The sequence below is a fragment of the Palaemon carinicauda genome, chromosome 28, assembly GCF_036898095.1.
Source record: "Palaemon carinicauda isolate YSFRI2023 chromosome 28, ASM3689809v2, whole genome shotgun sequence".
NCBI lineage: Eukaryota > Metazoa > Arthropoda > Malacostraca > Decapoda > Palaemonidae > Palaemon > Palaemon carinicauda.
This window is the reverse complement of record NC_090752.1, coordinates 4,413,957-4,428,059: the sequence shown is the minus strand read 5'-3', so window position 1 is coordinate 4,428,059 and position 14,103 is coordinate 4,413,957. Positions and strand designations below refer to the sequence as shown.

The following is a 14,103-nucleotide window of genomic DNA, read 5'->3' as shown; positions in this document are numbered from 1 at the left end:
ATCTAATGTTCTCCAATTAAAATCGAGAAGACAGAGCTTGCAACTGATAGGTCAATGCAGGACAAGGTACCTGTCTGTACATGAAAATGTGTGGGGTCTCCTGTATTAAGGAGCCCGACATCTTCATTCTCCAAAATTGATGATATAATATCACCTCTTGCGTTTGCCAAAACATCACCCCATAAAGGATGTCTACTATTAAAATCTCCTAGTATGAGAAAAGGTTGTGGGAGTTGTTTAATCACCTCTACTATATTATCATACGAGATGTTATCATTTGGAGGCAAGTAAAGAGAACAGATTGTGTATTTTCTCCCTATATCAATCTGTACAACCACTGCCTGCAGAGGGGTACAGATGGACAAAGATATATGGGGAACATCTCGACGAACGTATATAAGACTTCCCCCATGGCTCCCTGATCATATGGTGTTCTATAGCTAACATACTCTCGAGGACAAGGAGTATTAGCTTCGAGCTTGCTTTCTTGTAGACATACAGTTATAGGGGAGTGCTCACGTATGAGGAGCTTGAGTTCTTCATATTTCGCCCTTAAACCCTGGCAATTCCATTGCAGAATGGAGGAAAAAACTATGATTTATTTTTTGGAAGACACCTTAGATGAAGTCTTCCCATTGGCAATATTTGATCTAACAATATTTCCCGGTGGTATCTCTAGAGAGGATCTTGATATAGTGGGTTTTGTGTTCTTCTTTTTCTTTGTGTCCTTTTGATCTAATTGTTGAGGAGGATGGTGGACCTCAACTTGAATTTCTGATTGGTTCAATTTGCCTTCTAGTTAATCAGAAACATCAGCAGACAAGATATCATATTTATTTGAAGGAGGCGAGAGAGATGGAGGTCTCTCTCTTTTTTGATTAAAAGGTTGTGATCTGTCAGGTTTTTGCACCTTCCCCACTACAGGTTCACCAGGTAAATTAGTTTCAAGTGGAACCTCCATCAGATCAGGCAAGGACACGGCCTGAGAGAGGTTTGTACTATTGTTTAGAATATGAGTAGTTGGCTTTTGAATAACTTTCAGATCTTTAAGTATCTGTTTTGATTTTTCTACAATTTCTGGACATAGGTTTTCGATGGGACTTTCAACCTCTAACTAGTACTTTCATTTGTTTCTTCATATTAGAAGTAGAGATATAATTTTCGTCAGTGTGGTTTGGCAAGTTTTTCTTCAGAACCATTGAAAAAGGTTGCCCTGGTCTTATCTGCTTTTCAAGAGCTCTTTTACGAGCCTCTTTAAAGGTAACCCTTTCCATGGTCCTAATGGCCTGAATTTCTTTTTCAAAAATAAACTTAATGCAACTTTTAGATGTAGCTGGGTGTGCCTCCCCACAATGTATGCAATTAGGGTTTTCTCTGCATACTCCATGGCTACTTTTTCCACAGTTGGCACAAACAGCTGGCTTATTATTTACTTTTTCTTTGCATTTCTGGCTTAAATGGCCATACATTTGGCAATGATAACATCGCAATGGTGAAGGGATATAAGGTTTCACCTTCAACGATAGCCAACCAGCCTTAATAACATTTGGTAATCTACATTGATCAAATGTTATAATCAAAGTAGCAAGAGGAATGAATACATTGTTCTCCAACTCTCTTTCTCATTCTGACTACTTTAACTACTTCTTGACTTTTCAGTTCATCCTCAATTTCTTTTTCCTCTATATCTAGCAATTCTGGAGCATATATCACACCTCTACTCTGGTTGAAAGTAGGGTGCGAAATGCATTTTACACAATGACCATCCAATGTTGTCAGTGTTTTTAGCCTTTCACCTTGTAATGGGGATAGTCTCTCTATCAAGAGACTTCCATTTCCTTGGGGTAAAATTTTTGGCTGCCCTCCACATAAATTTACTATTTCTCTGTTAGCTTTGAAAACATTTAAACACTTATTTCTTCCGTTTTCAAATTCTAAGATAAAAATTTTTTCATAATTCACTACTTCATAGTGACCAGGTAATACTTCTATTTTTCTATATCTTTGGGTACTATCATCATTTCTCACACTCTCTCTCTTCTTCTCTAGTGTTTTCTTATCATTATTTCCATAATGAATATAAGGTTCCAACGTTACTATGTTAGAACCCGAGTTGGAGCTGTCTGTGCTGTTTGTATTTTCCAAGTCGTCAACAGAGGGGTGGGTTTTTTTTGTTATGAGCAAGCCGGGTTATCCGCCTCTTATCGGAGGATGTCGGTCCTCCTATCCCATGTGGCCCAACACGAGAAGAGGCTTCAGCGGGGACCAGTCCTCTATTAGAGAGGGGCTGCCTCTCTTTAGGTGGGGGTACATTGGTCAGTGGGGGTAGTTAGCCCCCTCCCACCGTCGACTCCAATGCCTGGCGTCACCCATTACCCGCAAATATGGGTGACTTAAAACCGGATCACTGGAGCCCGACTCTTAACAGACTTGGTCTGCACCCAATGGGGTCTGCCAGAGGGTGATGGCGTCTAAATTGGCTTAGGTTGAGATGGAATGCCGTCCATCCCACACTGTGACAAATCCAAAGCAGCATCCAAAGTATAATCGAACATGCCAAAGTCGTCAACAATATCGAGCCCAAAAGGAAGAGATGGGAAAAAAAGAAATAACCAAAAGTAAAAGAGAAAGTGCTGACTGATTTAGTTGGATCAACAGCTGGGCACCGAGGTCCAGTGGGAAGTAGTTCCCACTGTTCATTAGACCCCAGCTGCTGATCCCTAAGCCCCCCATCCTCATCAAGGCTTCAGCATCTGGGGGGACATGAAGTCTTGAGGTCTCACTGCGAGTCTGACCGTGTCTGCCGTCTCCATACTGAACGGAGTCTGCTTGACAAACCCGTTCAGGGTTGAGAGGTCGATGACTGGTCTCCAGCCTCCAGACGCCTTTCTCACAAGAAAGAGTTGACTGTAGAAGCCTGGGGACCCGTCTCCAACCTCCTGGAGAGCGTCCTTCTTCAACATGGTCTGGACTTCTGCCCAAAGGGCTCGCCCTCTTGCCGATCCCATGGCAAGAGAGCTCAACGACACTGGATTTCACTGTCAGGGGAGGTAGAGAGGCTGTGAACGGGACGCGATAACCCAGAGCGATCACGGAAATCGTCCAGGCATCTTCCCAGAGTTGCTGCCACCTTGTCGCGCAACTTTGTAGGCATCCCCCCACTGGTGGACATGCAGGGGGACTGCCAACCCTAGCATTTATGACCTCGGCTGTTACCTCTAGGGTTCTTGCCTCCCCTGGAGGACTTCTTGCTCCTTCTGCTCTTGGCAGGAAAGGGCTTAGACACCTTCGACTTCGCTGCAGTGGTCTTCTTCGTGTCCTTAGCTGGACGGGGCTGTTGAGCCGCTGGAGGTTTGTAGGGCCTCGATGTCAGGGCCCTATGGATGAGGGAATCTTGGTTGGACTTCCTCCACCTCTCAGCGGTAAGCTCCACGTCCTTAGGCTCAAACAAACTCTTCCCGAACACGGAAGAGTGTCTGAGCCTGCTAACCTCCGAACTGGGAACCTTCTGGTGGAACCTCTCAGCCACAGCGTCCCGACGTTTGAGAATCGTATTGGCCAATAAGCTCGAGACTTGGTGGGCCAGAAACTCAATGGTCCGTGTGCCTGAGAGTAAGAAAGTCTCCAGTGCCTTCCTGGTGCTTTCTTTGGAGAGGTCCTCAGACCGCACCAGGATGCCCAGAGACCCCAGCCAGATGTCAAGCCACGAAGTTGCCTGCATGGCACACTTAGCAACCTTCTCCTGGCTTAGGATCTCAGTAGCTGAGTAAGACACGTGCCGGTTGGAGTCTCTCTCTAGAGGGACTCCCCCGGTGAGTTCTTCCACGGAGTGATGCATCGGAAGACCCAAACAAGACTCCTAAAGGATCTCAAAGTACCTCCTCTGATGGACTCGAGGAGGAGGGAGGAGCTTGTTACCGGCGCTGGATCTGCTGGAGGAGGCAAGCTCAAAGAGCTGGCCCTCGACCTTGTCCCTGGCAGTCTTCATCCCCTGAGACCAGGGCAAAGCTGCACTGGCCCTAGAGGGTTTCTGGTTGCCGTAGACGCGGTCCAAGACCGTGTCCTTACCCTCACGAGGAGGAATCTCTGGGTCTGGAATCCCGTTGAGGTTCCTCATGAGGGTCAGGACTTGCCAGAATGCGTGTTCTGACTCTTGGTGCTCTCCTCCTGAAGGGCTGGCAGCGAAGTCTCCCGTCCCCAGTGGCTCTTCCTGGGGGGACACGTGGACATCCTCGGAAGGTCTAGATGGCTCCTGCCTGATCCTTGTTGACGATTTAGGGATCGTCTTGGCGTCCTTCGGTTCCCTCCTGGGCGGGATACAGGACTCGAGTAACGATGGGTGCAGGCTCTTTTCCACCCCTGGAAGAGAAGACTTCTCAGGGAGAGGCGGAGCTTCCCCCATTGGTGCAATGGGGGAATGGTCCGGCTCGTCCGACTCTCCTGAGGATGGGTAATCCTCATCCACAGGGGAGGGAGAGAAAGTCTGGAGGGGGGGGAAGGAGCCTTGCGCAAGGATCTGCGAGGAGACAAAATAGGCCTTGGAGGTGTTTCCACGGGATAGACTCCTCTCTTCCTCTTCAGGGGGGAGGAAGCTGCCAATGATTTGCGACCCATGTCAGAGAGGGCGGGCTTCATCGCCTGCACAAGAGCTCTGACCAGGGTACTGAACCAGGGGTGCTGGCTGACAGTCGCGCTGTCTGACACCCCCTCTGGAGGGAAGGGGATTGTTCGATCCCTTGGAGGTGTCGACAAATGCGGGTTTGCCTGTGAAGCTGGAAAGAAAGAGTCCTTAGACCTGTCCGGGAACCGGCCCTCCTCCGGCGACCGCGCTGGTCTGCGCTTACGGGGAGGGGAACTAGACGAAGACCTGTCCGCCTGGCGACGCTCGCGCTGGAGGTCGCGTGATGGGCCCTGGTCAGGGTCGCGCACGAAAGGATCGCGTGACACAGGAATCTCGCGCTCGCGCGGGCGCGCATCGGTGTGAGCGAGAGAGGGTGGTGGAGCGTAGGCGAGGTCACAGCCGCGTGGGAGCAATGGCGCGCAGGACCTCGAGCGGGTGCGTGGGCGCGAGTAGGAGAAGGCGAGGGCGTGTGGCGCGCAGGAGCAGGAACAGGAGGTGGCCGGATGCGAGGACGCGCAGCATCATGATGCGGCCCTGGAGGGCCCGAGAGGACAGGGGCGCCTGAGCGCGTATCCGGAAGAACCGGTCGAGGGCGCGTGAGCGCCGGTTCAGGATAGCGCGAGGAAGGGATGTCGCGTTGGACCGAAAGGACAGGCATACTCGCCTGTGGGCGCGCTGGGCGCGCATCAGGATGTGGACGCACTGGTGTGTGCTGCTGCGGTGGGCGAGCAGGACGCGCGGTTTGATGAGGGCGCACACGCGTGCGCTGGAGGGTTGCACGAGGCGCCTTGATGACTGGAACTGGGCGCGCAACCGGAGCGTCGTGCACGGCTGGAACGCGTGCAGGATCGCGCGGTCTGGAAGGAGAGCCCTGGGGTGCCTGTGAGCGCCCGTGTGCTAGCTTAGGCGCCTCCTGGGCGGCGCGCTGCGATGTGGAAGCACATTGGCGAGCGTGTAACTCCAGACAGGCGCTGAGAGTCCAGAGGAACCTATGAGCGCCTGTGCGCTAGCGTAGGAACCTCTTGAACTGCGCGCGACGAGGCAGGAACCGGGGAACGCTGGGGCGCAAGTAGGCGCTAGCGCTGTCACAGGAACTGCTGGAGGGTGCCGGGGCGCAGAAGGATGTGGGCGCGCAGGGGAACCCTGGTGCGTAACAGGAACAGGGGGGGGGGGGGGGGGGGGCACGCGCGCAGGTGAGCGCTGTGGCGTTAAGACAGGAACAGCGGCAGCAGCAGGAGGGCGCGCAGGAAGAACCTGGCGCTTGAGGGCAAGAGGCGCGGTTTTGCGCTCAAGGCCATCCGGCCCGGTGCCTGCGCAGTGGCAGGATCAGGAAGCCCAAAGCTGTAACAAATCACGATTAGACATATTCAAATCCTCCTCCGGGGGAGGAGGGGCAGCCGCCTCGCTATGGAAGGCGACTACCTCTCCCGCACCCCGGGATCGGTCAACAGCAATACAGTCTACGCTACCACTCACCGGCCTCTCGGAAGAGACCGCTCGAGGGGGAGCTTCGGAGGAAGAAAGGGTTATGGAAGAAGAAGTCCTGGAATTTTCTCTCTTCAAACAAGCCTCTGAAGGAGAAAGATCCCTTTTAGACTTTTTCTTCCGGCGCCGTGCAAACCTCTCCCACTGGGAGGTAGACCACTCCCTACATTCTATACACACGTTACCACTATCACACCGCTGGCCCCTACAGTGAGGACATAAGGTGTGGGGATTGGTGTCGACCGCCAACATAAAGGTCCCACAAGGGCGGCCGGGAAGTCCAGGGCATGTACGCATAGTAGTAGAGGCCAACTTCAAACACACTGAAAAAGAAAAAGCAAAAACAAATTAAATATGGCAGTCAAAGCGAGGGAGAGAGCAGATAGGTCTGTTCTCTGCCTGAGCCAAAAGTAAAGTGAAGCATTCACCGGTGTGTGTGTGTGTGGGGGGGGGGGGGGGTCGCTAGCTACCCCCCTACCCCCCCCCCCCCCAACTAGCGGCGGGGTAGTAAACCCTTGTTAAAACTTTTATGGCTCGTCATTCAGCTAAGCCGAAGTAATTATCCCATGTAAATAGCATGGTTTGTATTTATTACAGAACAAATTTAAAATTAAGGGTATTAGTCAGCACATACCTTCGATTGTAGAAAACCTTGAGTATACGCAGCCCCACCCTAACGATACCCCTACATCCCCTATTTCCACATATAGTATAACTAGGTAAACTCCATCCCAAAAACAATCAAATACTGTAGGCAAATATTAAACCTGATAGCCTAATGGAATCGCCCCTGCCTGGCCATTTGCCACACTGGGGTTCGAGTCCTCCTCAAGCTGGATAATTTCTTGTAGTGTCTGCAACCTCATCATCCTTGTGAGCTATAGATGGGAATTTGGGAGGAGCCCACAGGTCTATCTGCTGAGTCATCAGCAGCCATTACCTGACCCTCCCTTGAGGACTATAATATGTATATATGGTCAGTATCTAGGGCATTGTCACTACCATTTGCCTCTGCCATTCATGAGCAGAATTTAAACCTTTAAAATGTTAAGGGAAGATTGCATACAATTTTTCAAAGAATAAACCTTGGTTGTGATTTAGAAATGAGTACAGTAATGCCTAACGCAAAACCTTGTGACAACAAAATTGCTTTGGTTATGAACATAAAATAAATGATTTTGCAATCTAAATTCTACCTTTACATTACACTTTTCCTTACCTTATTTGGCTTCAAATGTTCAACATCATTCACACAAAAACTTTTTGTGATCATTAAATATGATGAGAGCAGTAATAGTATTTTGATCATCTTCTCTTACACCAAATATTGACTCGACCTGCAAAAGTGTACAAAATCAAAAACCATAGCCTTCACTTTGGTAACACTGAAAATTGTAAATAATAATTCTATTATTAACTATTTACATTATGTCAAGGTACAAATAAGTCTCGTATAAATATATCACAAATTTTAAGTAATTTGTATTTTTCCTAACATACTTACCTCGAACTACTTTCTTAGGAGAGCCTGGGGATCTCTTAATCACCGACCAAGAATTTTGCGTAGTTGCCCCCCTCTCCGCTGCCTCTCAAGGGCGTTCCAAGGCGAAGGGATACACGCCCAGGAGCGACCCAGGTCACGTGGGTGACCACGCTTTCCAACCATTAAGCTTATGTTTTAAGTCCTCCTCGAACCCCAGAAGATACTCGGGGCAGGATGAGAGGGCCATTACCCGAAAGTAGTTCGAGGTAAGTATGTTAAGAAAAATACAAATTACTTAAAATTTGTGATTTGTTCCAACACAGAATACTTAACTCGAACTACTTTCTTAGGAGACTTATACTTTAGGAGGAGGGAGTAGCTTACAGATTGAAATGTTCGAGACTCGCTGGGGACCTTGAACTACAGTAGATAGGGGGCTAGTTCCGGGACTCCCAGGGAGAGGCAGGAGAGTAGGGGAAAGCACGCAAAAGTCTACCTTATGTACAACTCACCTTTTATTCAAAATCCAGATTTGATGTGTTCTAACGTCCCATCTCTCATGTAGGGATGGGGAAAAAAAGGTGGGATGGTGTCTCGGGAAAAGGATAGAGGTTAGCAAGGAAGTAAGGAGGAACTTGTGTCGCTTACGATTACTTCCCACGGCTAACTCGGGGCCAAAACTACTAAACTTGTTGCATGGCTGCAATGATTGGCCCGATGGAGAAGGTATCCAAGGACTTCCTTGTATAGTCCTTGAGGTAGTGGGCTGTAAAGGTGGACTGCCTAGCCCAAGTGCCCGCCCGTAAGATTTGGTTTACCGCCATGTTGGTGCCAAACGCTAAAGACATGCTAAGACCTCTAAAATCATGAGGTCTTGGGGTACCAGGCACCGTGGAGCCCTCATTCTCATAGGCCCTCCTTATGACCTGTCTCAGCCAGAAGGATATGGTGTTTTTGCAAACTGCCTTCTTGACCAATCCTGTGGACACAAACAAACTCTTCACCACCGGTCTGAGTTTGGCCGTTCTACTAAGGTACTTCCTTATGGTCCTTACGGGGGCACAAAAGGAGGTCACTAGGGTTGCCTGAGCGCGGAATAGCTGGAATAGAGAACTCTTCGAACCTCGGGTCCGCAATTGCAGGGTTCTGGGTCTTTGCTACGAACTCTGACAAGAACTTAAAAGTCATGTCCTTCCACCCTTTCGAGTGGGATACCTCGAAAGACAGGCCGTGGAGCTCGCTCACTCGTTTCGCTGAGGCCAGGGCTAGTAGAAAGATGGCTTTGAGGGTGAGATCTTTGTCTAAAACATCTTTCACAGGTTCGTAAGGAGGACGCGAAAGGACCTTGAGGACTTTGGCTACATCCCACTGGGGAACCCTTGAGGTGCGGGGATCACAAGTTTGCTCAAAACTCCTGATGAGCATCGAGATGTGACTCGAGGTCCCTAGATTGATGCCCTTAAGTTGGAACACCTGTCCTAACGCTGCTCGAACCCCTTTGATAGCTGGGATGGAGACCCCTAGATCATCCCTCAAGTGTACCAGGAAGTCTGCGATGTTGTGGACCGCAACATCCAAGGGCTGAAGGTTCTGAGTGGCACACCATTTGACAAAGGTTGTCCATTTAGCTTGGTATACAACACAAGAGGACCTCCGCAGGTACCCCGACATCCTATCCGCTGTTTTGTCCGAGAACCCTTCCTTTCTTAGCAACCGCTTGATAACCTCCACGCGTGAAGCCTCAGCACCTGAGGGTTTTCGCGCACCTTTGGAAGTGTGGTTGACTTAGCAGGTCTCCTCTTACTGGTAAGGGCCACGGCGGGAGAATGGCTAGGTCTTGCAGATCCACAAACCACTCCCTCTCCAGCCACCAGGGCGCTACCAAAGTCATCTCTGTGGACTTTGACTGCCTTAACCTGTTGAGCACCTGTCTGATCATCCCGAAGGGGGGAAAGGCGTATAAGTCGAGGTTGTCCCAAGGGTGTTGGAAGGCGTCTTCGAAGGCTGCTCTCGGATCCGGTATCGGGGAGCAGAACACGGGGAGCTTCGCGTTTAGTCTTGTGGCGAATAAGTCTATCACTGGGGAGCCCCAACGACGGAGGACTTCCTGTGCCACTTGGGGGTGAAGGGACCACTCTGATCCCACTATTTTGCCTTTCCTGCTTAGCCCATCCGCCAAGACGTTCCTCTTTCCGGGAATGAATCTGGCCGATAGGAGAATGTCGTTCCTTTCGGCCCGCTCTAGGATCTGAGCTGTGAGATCGCACAAATCTCTTGATCTTAGCCCTCCTTGTTTCTTGATGTACGCTACTACCGTGGCGTTGTTGCACATGAGGGCTACCGAGTTCCCCTGAACAAGACGGACGAAGGTTATCAATGTCCTCTGCACTGCCATGAGCTCCAGAAGATTGATGTGCTGGACCTTTTCCTCCACTGACCATTTCCCCTCTGCTGTTACCTCGAGGAGATGTGCTCCCCACCCTTCCTTTGATGCGTCTGTGGAGAGCAGTATCTCCGGGGGAGGGGAGCCAAACGGAATCCCTTTCAACGTATTCCACCTGTCGGACCACCAGAGGAGAGCTTCTTTGGAGGGAAGTGACACCGGGATTATCTTCTGTGGGGAGCTTCCCTTTGACCAGAGGTCCTTCAGGTTCCACTGAACTGGTTTGAGTTTGAGCCTGCCGTGCGGAACCAACTTCTTTAAGGAGACCAGGTGACCTACTAATCTCTGCCAATCCTTGGCCTTCCTTGGGGCACCGGCTAGGAACGGGCGCCTCACCTGGTCCAGGTTGTCTAGTCTCTCATGGGACGGGAAGGCTCTCACCAGCTGGGAATCTAACACCATTCCCAGGTAAGTCATCCTGGTGATGGGAACCAGATGGGATTTTCCGAAATTGATGGTTATCCCAAGTTCTTTGCAGAAATTGATCAGTTGACTCCCTTGTTCTTTCAAGATTACCTCTGAGGCTGAAAGCAACAACCAGTCGTCGAGGTACCTTATCAGTCTGATGCCTTGCTTGTGTGCCCAGGTCGAGACCAGGGCGAAGACTCTCGTGAAGACTTGAGGGGCTGTCGACAGACCGAAGCAGAGGGTCCTGAATTGAAGAGTCTGGGAACCCCACTTTACCCTGAGAAACTTCCTGCTGGAGGGGTGAACGGGAACCTGGAAGTAAGCATCCTTGAGATCCAGGGACATCATGAAGTCCCCTTCTCTCACGGATGCCAGAACCGACTTCGGTGTGTCCATCTTAAGGGCGTCTTCTTGATGAATTTGTCCAAAGCCGAGAGGTCGATTACTGGTCTCCAACCCCCTGTCGCTTTCTCCACCAGGAAGAGTCTGCTGTAGAATCCCGGCGGCGGCTCGTGCACGGGTTGCAGGGCTCTTTTCTCCAGCATAACTTCCACCTCTGCCTGTAAAGCTGCCTTCTTCTCTGAGTCGTTGGGAGCTAACCATACCCCTCGGTGATCGGGGATCAACGGGGGCGGCTCTGACAAGAAGGGAATCCTGTATCCCTCCCTGAGAACCGTAACCGTCCACGGGTCCGCCCCATTGTCCCGCCATGCTTGCGAAAATTGTTTGAGGCATCCCCCCACCAAGGGTATAGGAAGGTGTAGGGGGCCTCTCTCCCTATCTCCTTCTATGAAGGCGGTTTGACCGGCTTCTCCTTGACCCGGAGAACTTAGGTCTATAGGAGGTTTGGGGTTGAGCACCATTCCCCCTGGAGGGCCGCGGAGGCTGGTGCCATGAAAAGGTGGATGCTCCTTGCCTATCTGGGGGCGGATGCGGGTAGGCACCGTCCGCCGGAGGTCTCCTCGCAAAGGCCCGCCTTGGCAACTGGTGCCTGGGCTCAGCTGGCACCTTCAACCTGCTGACTCTCTCCATCGTCTCTGCTACAGTCCGGAGAGGGAACATCGTCTTGGCCCAGATGGGAGAGTTTCTAAGGAACTTTGCCTCTCGCTCGGGGAGCTTGCGGGAAAGTCTGCTTAGGATAGTGTCCCTTCTCCTCAGAACCCAGTTGGCAGTCTGGGTAGGGGACTGGTGTGTCAAAAATTTCATGGCTTTACCCCCCGAACGGATCAATTCTTTCAGAAGAGCCTGATTGTCTGCTACTGCGAGGTCGTATGAGATCTGAAAGTCCGCCAACGTACAGGCCCACCAATCCAGCCAAGAGGTGACGTTCACGACGTCCTGTGCGATGACCTCCATCATGGAGGCCTCTGCTGGAGAGAAGACCACCGGCGCGCTAAGGCTACGTTCGTCCGAGTTGCCTTGACTTAGTGTAACGACCACGTCTTCTACTGTGCGGGGCCCTGAATGGTGACCGTCCGGCACGTAGAACTTTCTCTGGGTCTTGAGACCCGGTAGGAGTTTGCCTGAGCCCTGTGATCTCAGGGAATTCTCCGGGGCTGAGACGTACAGGTCCACGTGTTCCATTCCCATGGCAACATCGGGGGCTAAAGGTAGGGTCAAGGAAGGCTTCTTCTGCACAGGATCCTCCACCATCCTGCCCAGACCCGAGAGCCAACTTATGGTGCCGTCGGATGAGAGCAAGCACCTCACGGTAGGACGAGACCTCCTCCACCGAACACTCGCCCGAGTCAATTAAACCGTCCACTACTCGTACCCCCACGTCGGCAGGTTCATCGAACGCGGAGGGATCCGTGGGCTTGGAGGCATCCCGTTCCTCCTGGTAGGATGACGGAGTGGGCGCCTCCGTCATGGGTAGAGCCGTCGGGACGGAGGTAGCCGTCATGGGTCTACCCCCTCCCGGGCTGACCCGGATGGTACTGCATGATGGTCGTGGCAGCGGCGAAACCCGAAACTTGGCCGGGACCGCTGTGACCAAAGACTCTTGAGTCACGTTACTGTGCCTAGCCCGCGGGATTTCTCCGCACACGGGTGGCTCCGCCGACTTACTAGGCCGGGGCAGTAACGAATTACTGTGCCGATCCCGCGGGATTTCTCCGCACACGGGTGGCTCTGCCGACTTACTAGGCCGGGGCAGTAACGAGTTACTGTGCCGATCGCGAGGGATTTCTCCGCACACGGGTGGCTCCGCCGACTTACTAGGCCGGGGCAGTAACGAGTTACTGTGCCGATCCCGCGGGATTACTCCGCACACGGGTGGCTCCGCCGACTTACTAGGCCGGGGCAGTAACGAGTTACTGTGCCGATCCCGCGGGATTTCTCCGCACACGGGTGGCTCCGCTGACTTACTAGGCCAGGGCAGTAACAAGTGTGTCAACGGCTGCCCCCGACGAACGGGTGGAGCCGAAGCGACACTGTACAGGGCAACGGAAGCGGCTCCAGTAGCCTTAGCGGCTCCATGAAGTCCGGCGGAAGCTGTCCTCCTTCACTCTCAAGGGGGACCTGAAGGTCGTCCTCGGGGCCCTCCAAACGATGGAGTCGGGGTCCGAAACACCCGTGGGCTGCCTACCAATGTCCTGGCCACCCCTGGAAGATGTTGCACCTGAAAAACACGTTACAGGCGTGGGGGATGGGCGCTGAATTGCCCCCCCCTCCCCCCCACCCTGGATCCACACTTATGACGGGTCCTGCGGGCACCAGGCCTTCGTCTAAAGCACACACTCCATCCACTTTAGCAGACCCCTCACTTGTCTGCATAGACCCCTTCAACACAGAATCCCCCACATTAGACTCATGGGGAGCGGCAATGGGCCGCTTCCCCGAAACGGACTTACCTAGTCCCCTACCCAGGGAAGGGGAAGGGGAAGGGGAAGGAGAACCGCTCTCCGACAGGACCGAGGGCGAAGTCACCGGCAACGAAAGGCTTGACTTCTTAGGAGACTTCTTAGAAGCCGCCTTCTTTTTCTTGGCGAAAAGAGCCCATTGGATCTTCAGCCAAGACTCACACTCCGGGCACTTAGACTCCGGGGAACACCTTTTCCCCCGACACGAGGAGCACATGGAATGCGGGTCGACCCCGGTCACCGAGAGCCATGCTCCGCAAGACTTACCCGCTTGAGCCCCGGGACAGCGACGCTGAGGTTCCATGGCAAAAGAGAACACAAACGATACACGGACACAAGGGAAAGTTAAGGAACACAGCGGGAATACGTGAGACACAACGTAAATGAACACACGGGCACACGTGGGACAAGGTTTGAGAACACAAAGTAATCACGTGGGAACACAAGGTTAACGGTCGGGAAAAGCGAGAGAGAGCGGCGAGATGTTAACTACGCCGCGACCAGAAGCTTAATGGTTGGAAAGCGTGGTCACCCACGTGACCTGGGTCGCTCCTGGGCGTGTATCCCTTCGCCCTGGAACGCCCTTGAGAGGCAGCGGAGAGGGGGGGCAACTACGCAAAATTCTTGGTCGGTGATTAAGAGATCCCCAGGCTCTCCTAAGAAAGTAGTTCGAGGTAAGTATTCTGTGTTGGAACAAAAATGAATTTAAATGTTCCTCACAATAAGTCGACAGTTTACCGACACTTTCTTGTAATTCACAGTGAAAAGATAATTTAACTTCACAAACAACAATATTGACCTG

The 14,103-nt window shown here is 51.9% G+C and overlaps 1 long non-coding RNA gene across 9 annotated transcripts in view; it reads right to left on the bottom strand.

The window, feature by feature from the left end:
- The window catches only part of LOC137621427 (uncharacterized), a 315,539-nt gene that overhangs the window by 23,851 nt on the left and 277,585 nt on the right, over window positions 1-14,103 (bottom strand). For all 9 annotated transcript variants that reach the window (XR_011040218.1, XR_011040223.1, XR_011040222.1 and 6 more), the window contains one exon: window positions 7,326-7,443. This is a non-coding gene — a long non-coding RNA (uncharacterized lncRNA). The remainder of the gene's footprint in view (window positions 1-7,325; window positions 7,444-14,103) is intronic.